General features: G+C 43.4%; 1 protein-coding gene across 2 annotated transcripts in view; it reads left to right on the plus strand.

Annotated features, from left to right (window-relative positions):
- Nucleotides 1–637: 637 nt before the first annotated feature.
- Nucleotides 638–12112, plus strand: part of JOSD1 (Josephin domain containing 1) — an 85361-nt gene continuing 73886 nt past the window's right edge. The window contains exon 1 of one of the 2 annotated variants that reach the window (XM_069231316.1): nucleotides 638–818. The gene's annotated coding sequence lies outside the window, so the exon portion shown is untranslated. The remainder of the gene's footprint in view (nucleotides 819–12112) is intronic. The other variant, XM_069231315.1, reaches the window with a different exon arrangement.

Raw genomic sequence — 12112 nt, forward strand, 5'->3', positions numbered from 1 at the left:
TGATTGGTTCTGTTTTGAAGGTAGGATGTGATCAATTAAAGCAGAGATTGGGATACCAACCCTTACACTGCAGTGCACTTATTTTAAGGGCCAGTCGTACAGCAATAAAATGTCATTGAGAGCCAGTAGCTGCAGTTGACTGATCCACTGTCCCATGTTGTAGACTGGGGTGGGAAAAAGCAAATCGTGAATGACACTTAATTAGACCAAAGTGTGTAGAGAAATAATCAGAAGTACCTGTTTACACATACATGCGCCTGTATTCTTATTTATTTTTTCAAAACATAAGGTTGTGAATCTTGCATAACAGCTCTTCAGGCCAAAACGGCCAACGTTGTAATTTGTTTTGCTTCTTTTGTACTGTACACCACACCTAAATGAATGAATACATACCTTGCATGGGGAAAATAATGTAGGGGGAACTTTGCCTGCTTCGTTGGCATTTTTAGTAGTAATGCTGCCTTTGTCCTGCCACGCTCTGAATCATAACAATTCCATTAGTCACGAGGAAAGACACAACTGTGCGTTCCAAGCCTCTCGTTAGACGATATGACTCTAGCAAGTAGACTCTTGCTGGAGAGATTCTGCGTTGTGTTTCAAGCCTCTTCCTGGATCAACAATGTCACATGACATGTACGTAGTTTGCGCGTTGCACGGCTCTCTCTGGCTTTTCCCTCTACCACTGGACGTTAGTTGAAAGACTGGAGTGAACCGATGGAGGTCTGCGCTTTTTAAGGCAAGACGTCGCTGACTGTGACGTCGACGTCCTGGGCGGTTGCTATGACGAGACCGAGGGTCTCCGGAGGAGTCGGTAAGGAGTACGTGGGGGTTAGTTTCTTTTGCGTTTACCTGGCTCTCTCCTTGCGGTTTCCGCCAGGTGCTTTCGTTGCAGTGCCCTGGTCTCCCGTGTCAAGTCCTTGACCGTTTTTGTAGAGTATCCCTACAGCGTCATGTGTCATGCTTATTTTCCACAGTAAAAATTAGATTTTTTGATTACAGTGTAAAATGGGTTCTGATCACAAACGGAAGATGTGTCACACAAGCGGAGAAACTTCACGTAACTGGTAATTTTGGCATATTATGATCTTAGACTAGGAACATTAGGTGGTGGTGGGAAAGTATTCCAGGGAGCGATGCAGATGAACTTACGGCAAGGTGGGCATTGGTAGTGTGGGAAAGGGTTATCAAGGCTGAGAGCAGCAAGGGTTCAGACACAAGAAGGTATAACACTATGGACATAGAGGCAGGGCACAAAGGAATTGTACAAAACGGTTGGTAGAAGCTCAAATGTGATTTGAGCAAAGAGCACAACTCTGCAGTACCCAGGCTCTTGCGCAGAAAATGAGCATTGCTCTAAAGTCAGGACAAGAGGTTGTCCCAGAAAAAGGTGGAACTTTATGTGGGCAAGTATATGGGGTCACGGGCAGTGCTCTGGGGAAAAGGGTGTCAAAAGCAATTTACTTAGGTTAGAAGTATTGCCTTTATATAGCGCTTACTTCCACTGACAAGGTGTTGAGGCGCGTCCTGGCCGTCATGCTAATCTGGAACCAAAGGTGAGTGGTGAGTCCAGTATAATTGGTTATTGTTGAGTGTTGGGATTAGTCTTGGATGCCCAAGCAAACCATTCCATTGACTCAGTGCAGGTTCTTGTGATGAAATTAATAAGAGTTGTTTGTTAACACGAGTGAGGATATGATAAACATGCACGTAGTTGGTGGGATTAATAGATGAGCTAGAGGACGTTGGGTATTGGTTAGACACATACGTAGGGCAATATTAGGAGCACAAGGCAGCAGTAAACTCTTTATCATAGCAATGGCAGAAAATATATGGGCAGGGCCACTGGAATTCTGCATCTGCTGTGTTTTTGCATAATTATGGATTTGCCACATACTCCACCATCATCTGCGTAATTTCAGATTTTAACTAAAAATTGTTTCTATAGCAAACTGATTAAGTTACTAAAAACGTGGCAAAACATATTGCCGCACAATGGAAGGCCCTTCACAAAGGTTGACTGTAGCTTGATGTTAAAATTTATCTAATAAGGTGAAACTTTTGACCAGACAGTGTTAATGTGAAAATAATGAACTGATACTATAACAGAATGTGCTGATTTGTCGCATAATTTGCATTTTCTTGCCACAAAATGTGGTCATTCCTTGCCCCGTAATTCCAGTGACCTTGTATATGGGTAACAAATGTAAGCATTTAGGGCCAGATGTAGGAAAAAGGGAAATTGCGACTTGCAATTTGCGAGTCCGTGCGACTCGCAAATTGCAACTCGCAATTTGCCATGCAGAAAGGTGTCTCAGACACCTTCTGCGACTCGCAATGGGGTCGCAAAGACCCACCTAATTAATATTAATGAGGTGGGTCGCTGTTTGCGACCCCATTGCGAGTATGGGCACTCACGGCGATGGTGGCCTGCTGGAGACAGCAGACCACCATGTCCGTGACTGCTTTTTAATAAAGCAGTTTTTTTTTCTATCTGCAGCCCGTTTTCCTTAAAGGAAAACGAGCTGCACTTAGAAAAAAAAAACCGAAACCTTTTGTTTAGATATTTTTCAGAGCAGGCAGTGGTCCATAGGACCACTACCTGCTCTGAAAAAATGTTTTTGTGATCATTCACAAAGGGGAAGGGGTCCCATGGGGATCCCTTCCCGTTTGCGAATGAGTTACCATCCACTTCAAGTGGATGGTAACTGCGAGTTCATTTGCGACTGCTTTTGCGGTCGCAAATGACTCGCAAAATGCATTTCTGCATCGCGGAGAGGCTTTTGCGCCTCGCAAACGGCGTTTTTTGCCGTTTGCGACTCTCAAAACCCTTCCTACATCTGGCCCTTAAAATGTTGGCAATGATGTCTGGTGGTGGGCTTCCTGAAAATTAGGGTGGTTAATTAAGAAACATGTGTGGATAATGGTGACTGGTCTCCATCTAGAAATTCAGTGAAGTTTTTGTTCTGAAGAGCCTGCTGTTTAGACTTCCTGAAGTATATTTCCTTTGGTAGAAAGTAGGGTTGAGGAGTGCAAATGCAGATTCTGTCATGCAAATTGAACAGGCCCTTCAGATGAGACCCACCTTTTGGTCTTTTCTTGATCACACTTTCATTTGGGCTGATGGAGAAACATCATGTTTCTTTATGTCTGTTGTGTACTCCGGGCCGGAGACTATGCTGTTGTGAAGAGCATCACCACAGAAAGGCTGCATGTGTCTACAGAGCAGTACTTCAAGCCATAGTGGTGGAGCTGCCACTTCACACGATGTGGGCAAAGATGTTCTCAGAGCCAGTGGAAGAGTACACATTGCCCATATACTTGCCTTTAATGTGCAAGCAGCATTTATGCTTATGTGTATTTTCATGCTTCAGCAAAATACTGCCCAATCTGTTGGCTTTGCCAATAATTTCCAGTAAGACGCTAAGCAAAGTTGAAGCTTTTAGAGTTCCACCAGGCCTGCGAGCATTGGATGTGAGCAAATTGTTTGGTACAGAGAGAGTCGGGTGCATGTTTGATACTTAAAGAAGGCACTGCAGCCTTATTTAAAGCAACGTATAACACATAATAAACTAAACTTTTCCTGGAACAAGAGGCTGTGTATGGCGGATCTCCTAATATACACAAGAAAGTGCTCTGACAGACTTCGAGAAGTAGACTTTTAGGAACCGTATTAAAGATGTGGAATGTGACCTGAGATAAAATTATATGGGACTTCTTTTGGAATTAGTGCTAGCTATGTTCGGTTAGCGGACTCCTCTTCTTCCTTATTTTTTTTTTTTTCAAAACTGTTATGATTTTTGTTGTTGTGTGCGATCAATAACTGAGCTACTCTCCGTGCTGATGGTGAGCCCCACTCACTAGCTACCTGACACACTTCTTATAGCTTCGCTCTCATGGTTCCTCCAAGCCTTTTGGCTATGGTTGTATCAATATAAAGCAGATTTTGGCTTTGGATAGTCACAGATGCATGTTGAGAGCGTAGTACGAATTTTTCCGTTCTTAATACTTTCTGTTGATCCTTACAGAGGATTACTCACTATTCTAACAATGTGGTAGCCTTTTCATGGGGTTTTGCATGAGAGCATGCATGGACACGTGTGCATCGGTTTCTGATTTTAATCATGTCCTGAGGTTGCTATTTTTGTTTTTTCTATTTGTTTTTTTAATTCATTTTTTTCCTTCAGAGAACAGCATGTATGTCACCAGGGTGGCAAAGTGTAGGGGTTGTGTACAGAAGTTCCTTCAGGTGACGTTGTGCATTTTTGTTTTCAGGCACCCCTGAAGAAGGGTCAGATGGGCCGAAATGCATCGTTTTTTTTTATGTTCGTCTCATGAAGCAACATTAATTTACAGTGTCAAAGACGAAATTTCATGAGCTTTAAAATGATTGGATGGTGAAAATAATGAAGTGAACTTTCAGTGTATGTGCAGTCCTCAATTAAATTACTATATAGAGAAAACAATGAACCAATGTGGTTTTTAGTTTTTTTGGGAGGAACCATGTGAGCGAACCTACGGGTTGTAGCAAAGTGTGTCCCGTAGCTGATGAGTGGTGCTTACCACCAACATGTAGATAGCTTCTATTGGAATGTCATAAAATGAGGGGTTCACAAAGATCTCAAAAGGAAGGGGCATTTGCAGAATGGTAAAAGTAGGATAACTAAACAGTGCAAAACATGTTTGTGTTTATATTTATATAGCACAGACAAGTACCGGAGTGTTTACATTTTGGGCAGTAAGACTGCATACATCAAGACAGGGTTTAAATCTTTCAATTATCCAGTTACACGCAATCACACCATTATAACCGATAAAGTGATTTGCCCAGAACTGCAGAATTTCCAGAGAAGTGCCACTGTGCATTCAAAACCACGTGCTCAGATTGACTTACTTATTACACTACATTTTCTTCCTTAGTTGACATTAAAAAAATCTCAAAAAGGTTAAGAGTTGAAAATGCTCTAAAAGTTAACTTTCACCAATTCTCGTGAACACACAATTCTTTTTTATATTTTCCAATTGGCATTATGGGGGTCATTCCTACATTGGCGGGCGGCGGGCACCGCCCGCCAAGCAGGAACCGCCACTTGGCCGCTCCGCGGTCAAAAGCCTGCGGAGGCCATTCAGACTTTCCCGCTGGGCCGGCGGGCGCCCGCCAAGGGAGCGCCCGCCGGCCCAGCGGGAAAGGCCCTGCAACATTGAAGCCGGCTCCGAATGGAGCCAGCGGTGTTGCAGGGGTGCGACGGGTGCAGTTGCACCAGTCGCGATTTTCACTGTCTGCTATGCAGACAGTGAAAATCATGCTGGGGCCCTGTTAGGGGGCCCCTGCACTGCCCATGCCAGTGGGATGGGCAGTGCAGGGGCCCCCAGGGGCCCCACGACACCCGTTCCTGCCATCCTGTTTCTGGCGGTGAAAACCGCCAGAAACAGGCTGGCGGGAAGGGGGTCGGAATCCCCATGGCGGCGCTGCTTGCAGCGCCGCCATGGAGGATTCTCCCAGCCGGGGGTAATCTGGCGGGAAACCGCCGGACCCGGCTGGGCGACCGCGGCTTTACAGCTGCGGTCGGAATGCCATATGAAGCACCGCCAGCCTGTTGGCGGTGCTTCCGGCGACCTGGCCATGCTGTCTATTGAAAAGACTGGATGTACATTTTTGTGTTATCTAGTTATTATACAGGGCCTGCACCTTGATTACATTATCTCTTGTTTAAGGTTCAGGTCTGTCTATGTGCAAATGCACTATGGGTTAAAGTGTAACATTAATATTTATGTATTTACCAGTAATTGTTTATTAATACTGATGCTTCTCATTTTACCGAACAGATCATAGTCCAGAAGATAAGTACTTTTAAAAAAAAAATTTTTTTGCTGTGGTATTTTCTATAATATAAAATACAAAGGGTTGACACAACCTTTCACTTTTTTGGCCCTGCAATCCTTTCTTGAAATGGCTGTGCAGTTTTGTCACACAAAGAAGCCAAGATTGCAAATGACAACTATAAAGTTAGTCAGTTGCTGTTTAGACCTGCAGGTTAAATATCTTTCAAAAATGCAAACACATGCCTAGGCCAAACATGCACTCGGTCACATTTTATTTTTCTCTGAAAGAAGAGGATTAGCTAAATATGCCAAAATTTAAATGTGCACATGCTGCACCATAAACTCGTTATGGTAGATTTGTCAACCATGTTTATGAAGGAACTGAAGCTGTGGAAAAAAACCTAGAATACGTCTTTTTATGGTGACCATCAACAGCACAAGACACTTCTGCAGGATTATATTGAAACATATGAGCATAGACCCATGTATGTGGGATGGTGTGAGCATGCCCATGGACCTGCCATCCCCTGACACTGGGATGCTGTAGCTCCAGCTGGTAGACAACACCAGGAGCTCATGTTCCTCCCCCTGAACAGATGGCTGATGATCCCTTGCAGGAAGATGGAAGGACTAACTAGCAGTCTCGGAGATTTTTTACACATTTGACATTTTGTCTTCTGATGTAACTGTGACTGGAGCTTGAGGCTGCTGAAGGAAATCCCTCCTCCTGTACCTTTTTGAAGTTGACCTGTTCTCACAGGCCTTACGCTTCACACATCCACCCTATTCAGTTTGGGGATTGCCTGCTGCAATCGAGCCTCGAGAGGTGGTAGCAGAAGGACTGAATACTGGATCGCCAGTGGATGTCGGCATTATGCATGATGACCTGAAGAACCAGGACACTGTCATGAGTTATATACATTGACGGCAATACTCTGTGACAACCGCAGGAACCCACAGTATATGATAGCAGCAACACTCATTTGCAGGCACAAGAGCACGAGTTGCAGGGAATGGCAGCTTTAAGAACTGCAGGCACTGAAAGCAAGACTCAGTGACAGCAGCAAGGCTCAGGAATATGACAAAAGTAGGAGTTTTGTGTTAACATCAGGACTCAATTTGACAGCTTCAGAAGTTTCAGGTTTTGTCAGAAGCACCTCTAACAGTATTTTAAGTAAGCAAGTGTGACTACACACACACTTCAGAATGCCACTGAAATGAGGGCAAAAGCAGACTCCCACTTTCACTAATATACCAGTGAGCAGAAAGCAAAAGAAAAAGAACTAATACTAATAAAGGGGCTCCATGGTGAGGCCACTGGTATTTAGGAAGTGGCCACTAGAAGGAGGGAGGTGGTGCCCAATGGCAGTTCTTACCATTGTGTGTGAAAATTCAACCTTTCATCACAAGCCGGAGAGCAAGCGTCAAAGCCTGCAAAAACACAACCCCTGTAAAGGCAGGTAAATTCTATATTTAGCTCTAATTATTCTCCCATGGAGGGCTGGGCACAAGTCAGGGGTTCACACAGGTAGACTGAGTCTGTCCACTAATTTCACATGGTAGATGTTGTCCACCCTGCAAAGAAGCTGTGCCCCACTAAATTATGCTGAACTGGTCCAGCTGTAATTTTCAGACACTGGGACACATTCAGCTGCGCCTGCACACTGTCTGCAGCAAGGGAACTTTGTTATTTTAAATTCCAGCTTGGCTCAACTAAGGCAGAATAACAATTCTCCAAATAAAATGACAAGAGAATCTAAGTTTTGATAGACACGGAGGCTGACCTTATGCATTATTCCTTTAATGCTACTCCACACAGCATTTAGGAGTTTACATCACGGGGCAACAACACTCCAGAACAGAACCATCCCAACATATGAATAGAGTGTGCAGTTAACAGTCTGCCTCTTTTTAAATGCTGCATTTCACAAAGATGAAAGGAAACTAAACAGTGCTCCAAAGAAAGCCACATCAGATGTAGAATATCAAACAAACCAAACTTAAACCTGTCCTAGTGAGAATTCACTGAAATTAAGAAAAAAAGAAACAAGATTATAATACAATTTATAACAAACATTTATTCTCTGTTTAGGCAAAACTTTGAAATCAAACATTTGAGATAAAAATTTCAAAATACTTGTATACAATTTAGGTTAATAAATATTCTCTAAATAACCATCATATATTTTGATAAATGTAGGTATAAACACTTTGTCTTCCTCCTTCTTCTTCCTTTTTTGTTTTTTTGTGTCAAACAAATTTCAGGGGTTGAGTGGGTAGGATAATGTCAGCTTCTGTGTCTTGAGTGAATTTTAGTTTCTTTAGTCATTTTATTTGGAGAATCACTATTTCATTACAAGACCGGAGGCTTCCATTATGCATGTTGGATCTCTTCAGTACCACATCAGATGTGTGTTCAATTGGTTTAAGGTAATGTTTCACAAAGGTGGAGGAATTAGACCAGCCTGCTTCTCTCAAAATATTCTCCAATTTACCCCGTTTTAAAAACACTTGACTCGCCATAGCACCCCTCATGAAATGAGCTTGATACTTCTGTAAATCGATTTCTGCGGACTGCATTGCCTATTTTACCTATCTAGCTATTGTAGCTGTAGTAACTGCTTTGAAAGGTTTAACATAGGAAATCAAAAGTTCAGTTATATCCAGTTGAAATGCACTCATTCTGCATCATAATCTTTTTGTGCAGCTCATGACACAGTTTTCGACAAGAATCAAAACTTGGATAAAAAATAGTACCAGCCATTGTTTTTTGTCCTTTACTAATTTTAAAGGTAACTCCAAAAGCATCATAAACTTTATTACTTACTTCCAATGGCTTAACATCTGACCTGTGTCTACAAGATATCAAATAGAGTAAAGAAGCTCATTTCATAGCCTTTTCATGTCGAAATATTTGTTATTAGACCCGGAAACAACACATAGATTCAGATTAATATCCCACAATGATCTATATCTAGCTTTAGGAGGTCTCCTCAGCCTAATACTTTTGAGTACCCTGTAGACCAATACATACTTATCTACTGTTCGGTTGTTATTAAGACTATGACCTGCAGAAATTGCCAACCTATAACAGTTCTTAGTTCTGTAACTAAGGCCTTTCTTAAATCTTTCTACAAGAAAGTTAACTTCTATTCTAGGTGCCTTCACAGGATCCAAATTCCTTTCCAAGCACCAAGAAACCCAAATAATCCTTAATACTCAGAGTGGGTACCTGGAACCCAGGATTCCTCCAAGAGTTCTTGAGCTGATCTTGAAAGGCCTGACATTTCTTTAGATCTCTTGATACTCTCCATGCAAGACGGTTCAAAGTTCTATTCAGAACTAGCGGATGTTCTTCTCCATCCATGTCGTAGGCTAATTCCAGTGTCACTGGGGACCATGCCTGAGAGTTCCAAAACGGAGTTGCTAGAACTGGGGAGTATTTCTCTTGTCAGAACCCTCTGAATCATAGCAAATGGGGGAAATTAATAACCTTTTATCCCTTTCCAGGACTGAAGGAAAGCTTTAACCACCTGGCACCCTGGTCTGGCATCCAGCTGTAGTCTGTTTTCAGTTGAGTTGTCAGTCTGCTCGCAAAGAAGTCTATTTCCAGAGGACCACAGATTTCCATTAGTTTCATAAAAAGAAGGTTATTCAGCTTCCAGGCTCTGAAGTCCCTCAAGAACCTTGAATTCCACCTGCTGATACGTTTGCTTTCCCAGGTAAATAGTATGCCTTCAGACTGATTTTGTGGTCCAGGCAGAACATCCAGAGTTCCACCTAAGCGATTTATTTCTGCTACTGCAGATACATAGTCCATTTTTAACACAACTGCTCTGCCTTGTAAAAAAACATTTTAAACTCATCAGTGCATAAACCCTACTGTCAATTCTAAGTAGTTTATATAATGCTGTTTCTCTGTAAGAGACGACAAGCCACCATTTTCCTGTGAACCTAGACGTGCTCCCCACCCAGCTAAGCTTGCGACCAATTCCAGAATAAATTCCGGAGTACAGCCAAAGGCCGCTCTTCCATTCCATGCTTCCAGCTTCATCAACCCCCAGGATAACTCTGTCCTTGATTCTCCATCTAGAAGCACCTTGTCTGCATACCACAAGCCTCCCTGTAAGGCTTTGGCTTTTAACATCTGCAAAGCCTGATAATGTAAAGGGCCTGGAAATATTGCTTGAATAGATGACGAAAGAAGACTTGGAAGTCTTGCTAACTCCCTTGGGGTAAAAGCTTCTCGTTTGAGAACGCATCTTATCTCCTTTCAAATTTTTTGGTAATCTTCTTTAAGGGTAAAAGAAACATCACTTTTACGGTGTCTACCATGAATCCTAGGCAACTTGAAGGAATAAGAACAGATTTCTCCTTGTTTACAATAAAGCACAAACTCGTTAGGAGAGAAATATACATGTCCATAGCCAATATGATCTGCATTTCGTATCGAGACATAATAAGGCTGTTGTCTAAATAAATGATCATCAGAACTCTTCTTTCTCTGAGTTATGAAACTACTGCGCTCATTACCGTGGTGAAACACCATGAAGCTGATGATAGGTTAAAAGGAAGTGCTTGGAATTAGAATAATCAACAATGCCATGCAAATTGAAGGTATGGTTGAAATACCTTGGCCATGGGGAGAGTAAAATAAGCATCTTTCAGGTCTAGTTTCTTTAACCAGTCCCTCCCCCCCCCCCCCCCCCCAGCAACATATCCCTCAACAGATGGATCTCCCTTCCATCTTGAAATGTCTGTAAATTAAGAATATGTTCAGTTCTTTTAAGTTTATCACTGGTCTCCAACTCTTGTCCTTTTTTTCCACAAGGGATAAAGTTCCTACAAAAACTCTGGTCTAAAGGTACCTCTAGAATTGCTTCTTTCTGTAATAAGGTTGCCACATCTTCTTCCACAATTTTTTGTTGAGTGGTGGATAAACTTAGTTCCCTTGTGAGTTGGTTTTTTTTTTTTTTTTTTTTTTAGGGTTGAAAGGGTCCTCCCCAAAATTCTATTTTGAACCCTTGGACAGTATCTAATACCCATGGATCTTGTGTAATGGTTTCCGAAACATAGGGAAAAAGTTTGAGTCTCCCTCCCACTTTTGTAGGGAACAGGAAAAATCATAGTACTCACCCTGGTATGATTGCGAGTTTTGACCTCGCAGTGTAAATCATTTTCTGCGTTGGAAACAACCTCTTTGGGGGTAGAAGGGCACCGTTGTTCCTGGCTGCAATCCTATATACGAACCTCTAGTGTAGCTTGAAAAATGGGGCCTTTGTGAAAACCAGCTGGCAGAAAGTCCCCTTCTGCCGACCCTAGCAAAAGCACCTGCGTTAAACACCTTACGCATGTTAGTTTGCGCTTTATCAAGTGCAGTAAATATTGCCACATATTTACTATGAGTCTCAATCCTGTCCCTTGCCCCCCCCCCCCCAAAAAAAAGAGGCCTTTAGTGTTCTCTGAAGGCGCTTTCTTGGCTAAATCAGCAAGCTTAGGGTTGATTTGGGGCAAAACAATTCAATTCTGGGTCTTTCTGTGTTAAGGCCTGCATTAGCATTGTCTGGGAGGACCATGGCTCTTTGGCTCCAACTCCTGGGTAAATTTATGTCTACAGCGAGGCCATTAGTGTGAGCCTCCTCTACCATATCTATTATTCTTGCCAATGAACCAACTACATCCAGGAGGCAATCCTGGCAAGATTTTAATGATCTTTCCAGCCCTCTCCTAGGGTCTCGTCCCAGTTAAAATAAAAAGTTTGAGCTCTGGATCAAGGTTAGGTGTAAGACACGCTTTGTCCTCAATCACACTCCTGGAGCATTGCGCCTTTAAAATATTTCTTGTGGGGGCGGAGCCAAGATGGCAGCGAGGTAAGAGCACTGTAGTGGAGCTCTGCAATCACGATCAGGCAGTAAGCGGCTGGTGCCACCTAGAGTGCCCACTGCACCACCGGAGTGTCGTCAGGGGCCCTGGGAGTGAAGGAGAGTCACTCGGAAGACCAGAGGAGCCTGTGGGGTGACACAGTGGCGTGTAGTGGGACGCGGCCCCAACCAAGTTAGTGGCCGCGTGAGGCACGGGCTGGCGGGCTTCGGCGGGGGTGAGTGTACCCTGCTGAGACACCCTTTTCGGACGACTGGGGTCATGAGGTGCCCCCCCCCCCCCATCCCCTCCTGTGCTATTGGAGGAAGAAGGGGCGGCTGAAGACTGCTCCATGTGGTGGCCGGCCTGGACTTGCTGGTAGGCCTGGCTGCTCGCTGGTCGAAGGGATGCTCAAAGCGTGCCTCATGGGCCG

Source organism: Pleurodeles waltl, chromosome 4_2, assembly GCF_031143425.1.
Source record: "Pleurodeles waltl isolate 20211129_DDA chromosome 4_2, aPleWal1.hap1.20221129, whole genome shotgun sequence".
In the NCBI taxonomy this organism is placed as follows: domain Eukaryota; kingdom Metazoa; phylum Chordata; class Amphibia; order Caudata; family Salamandridae; genus Pleurodeles; species Pleurodeles waltl.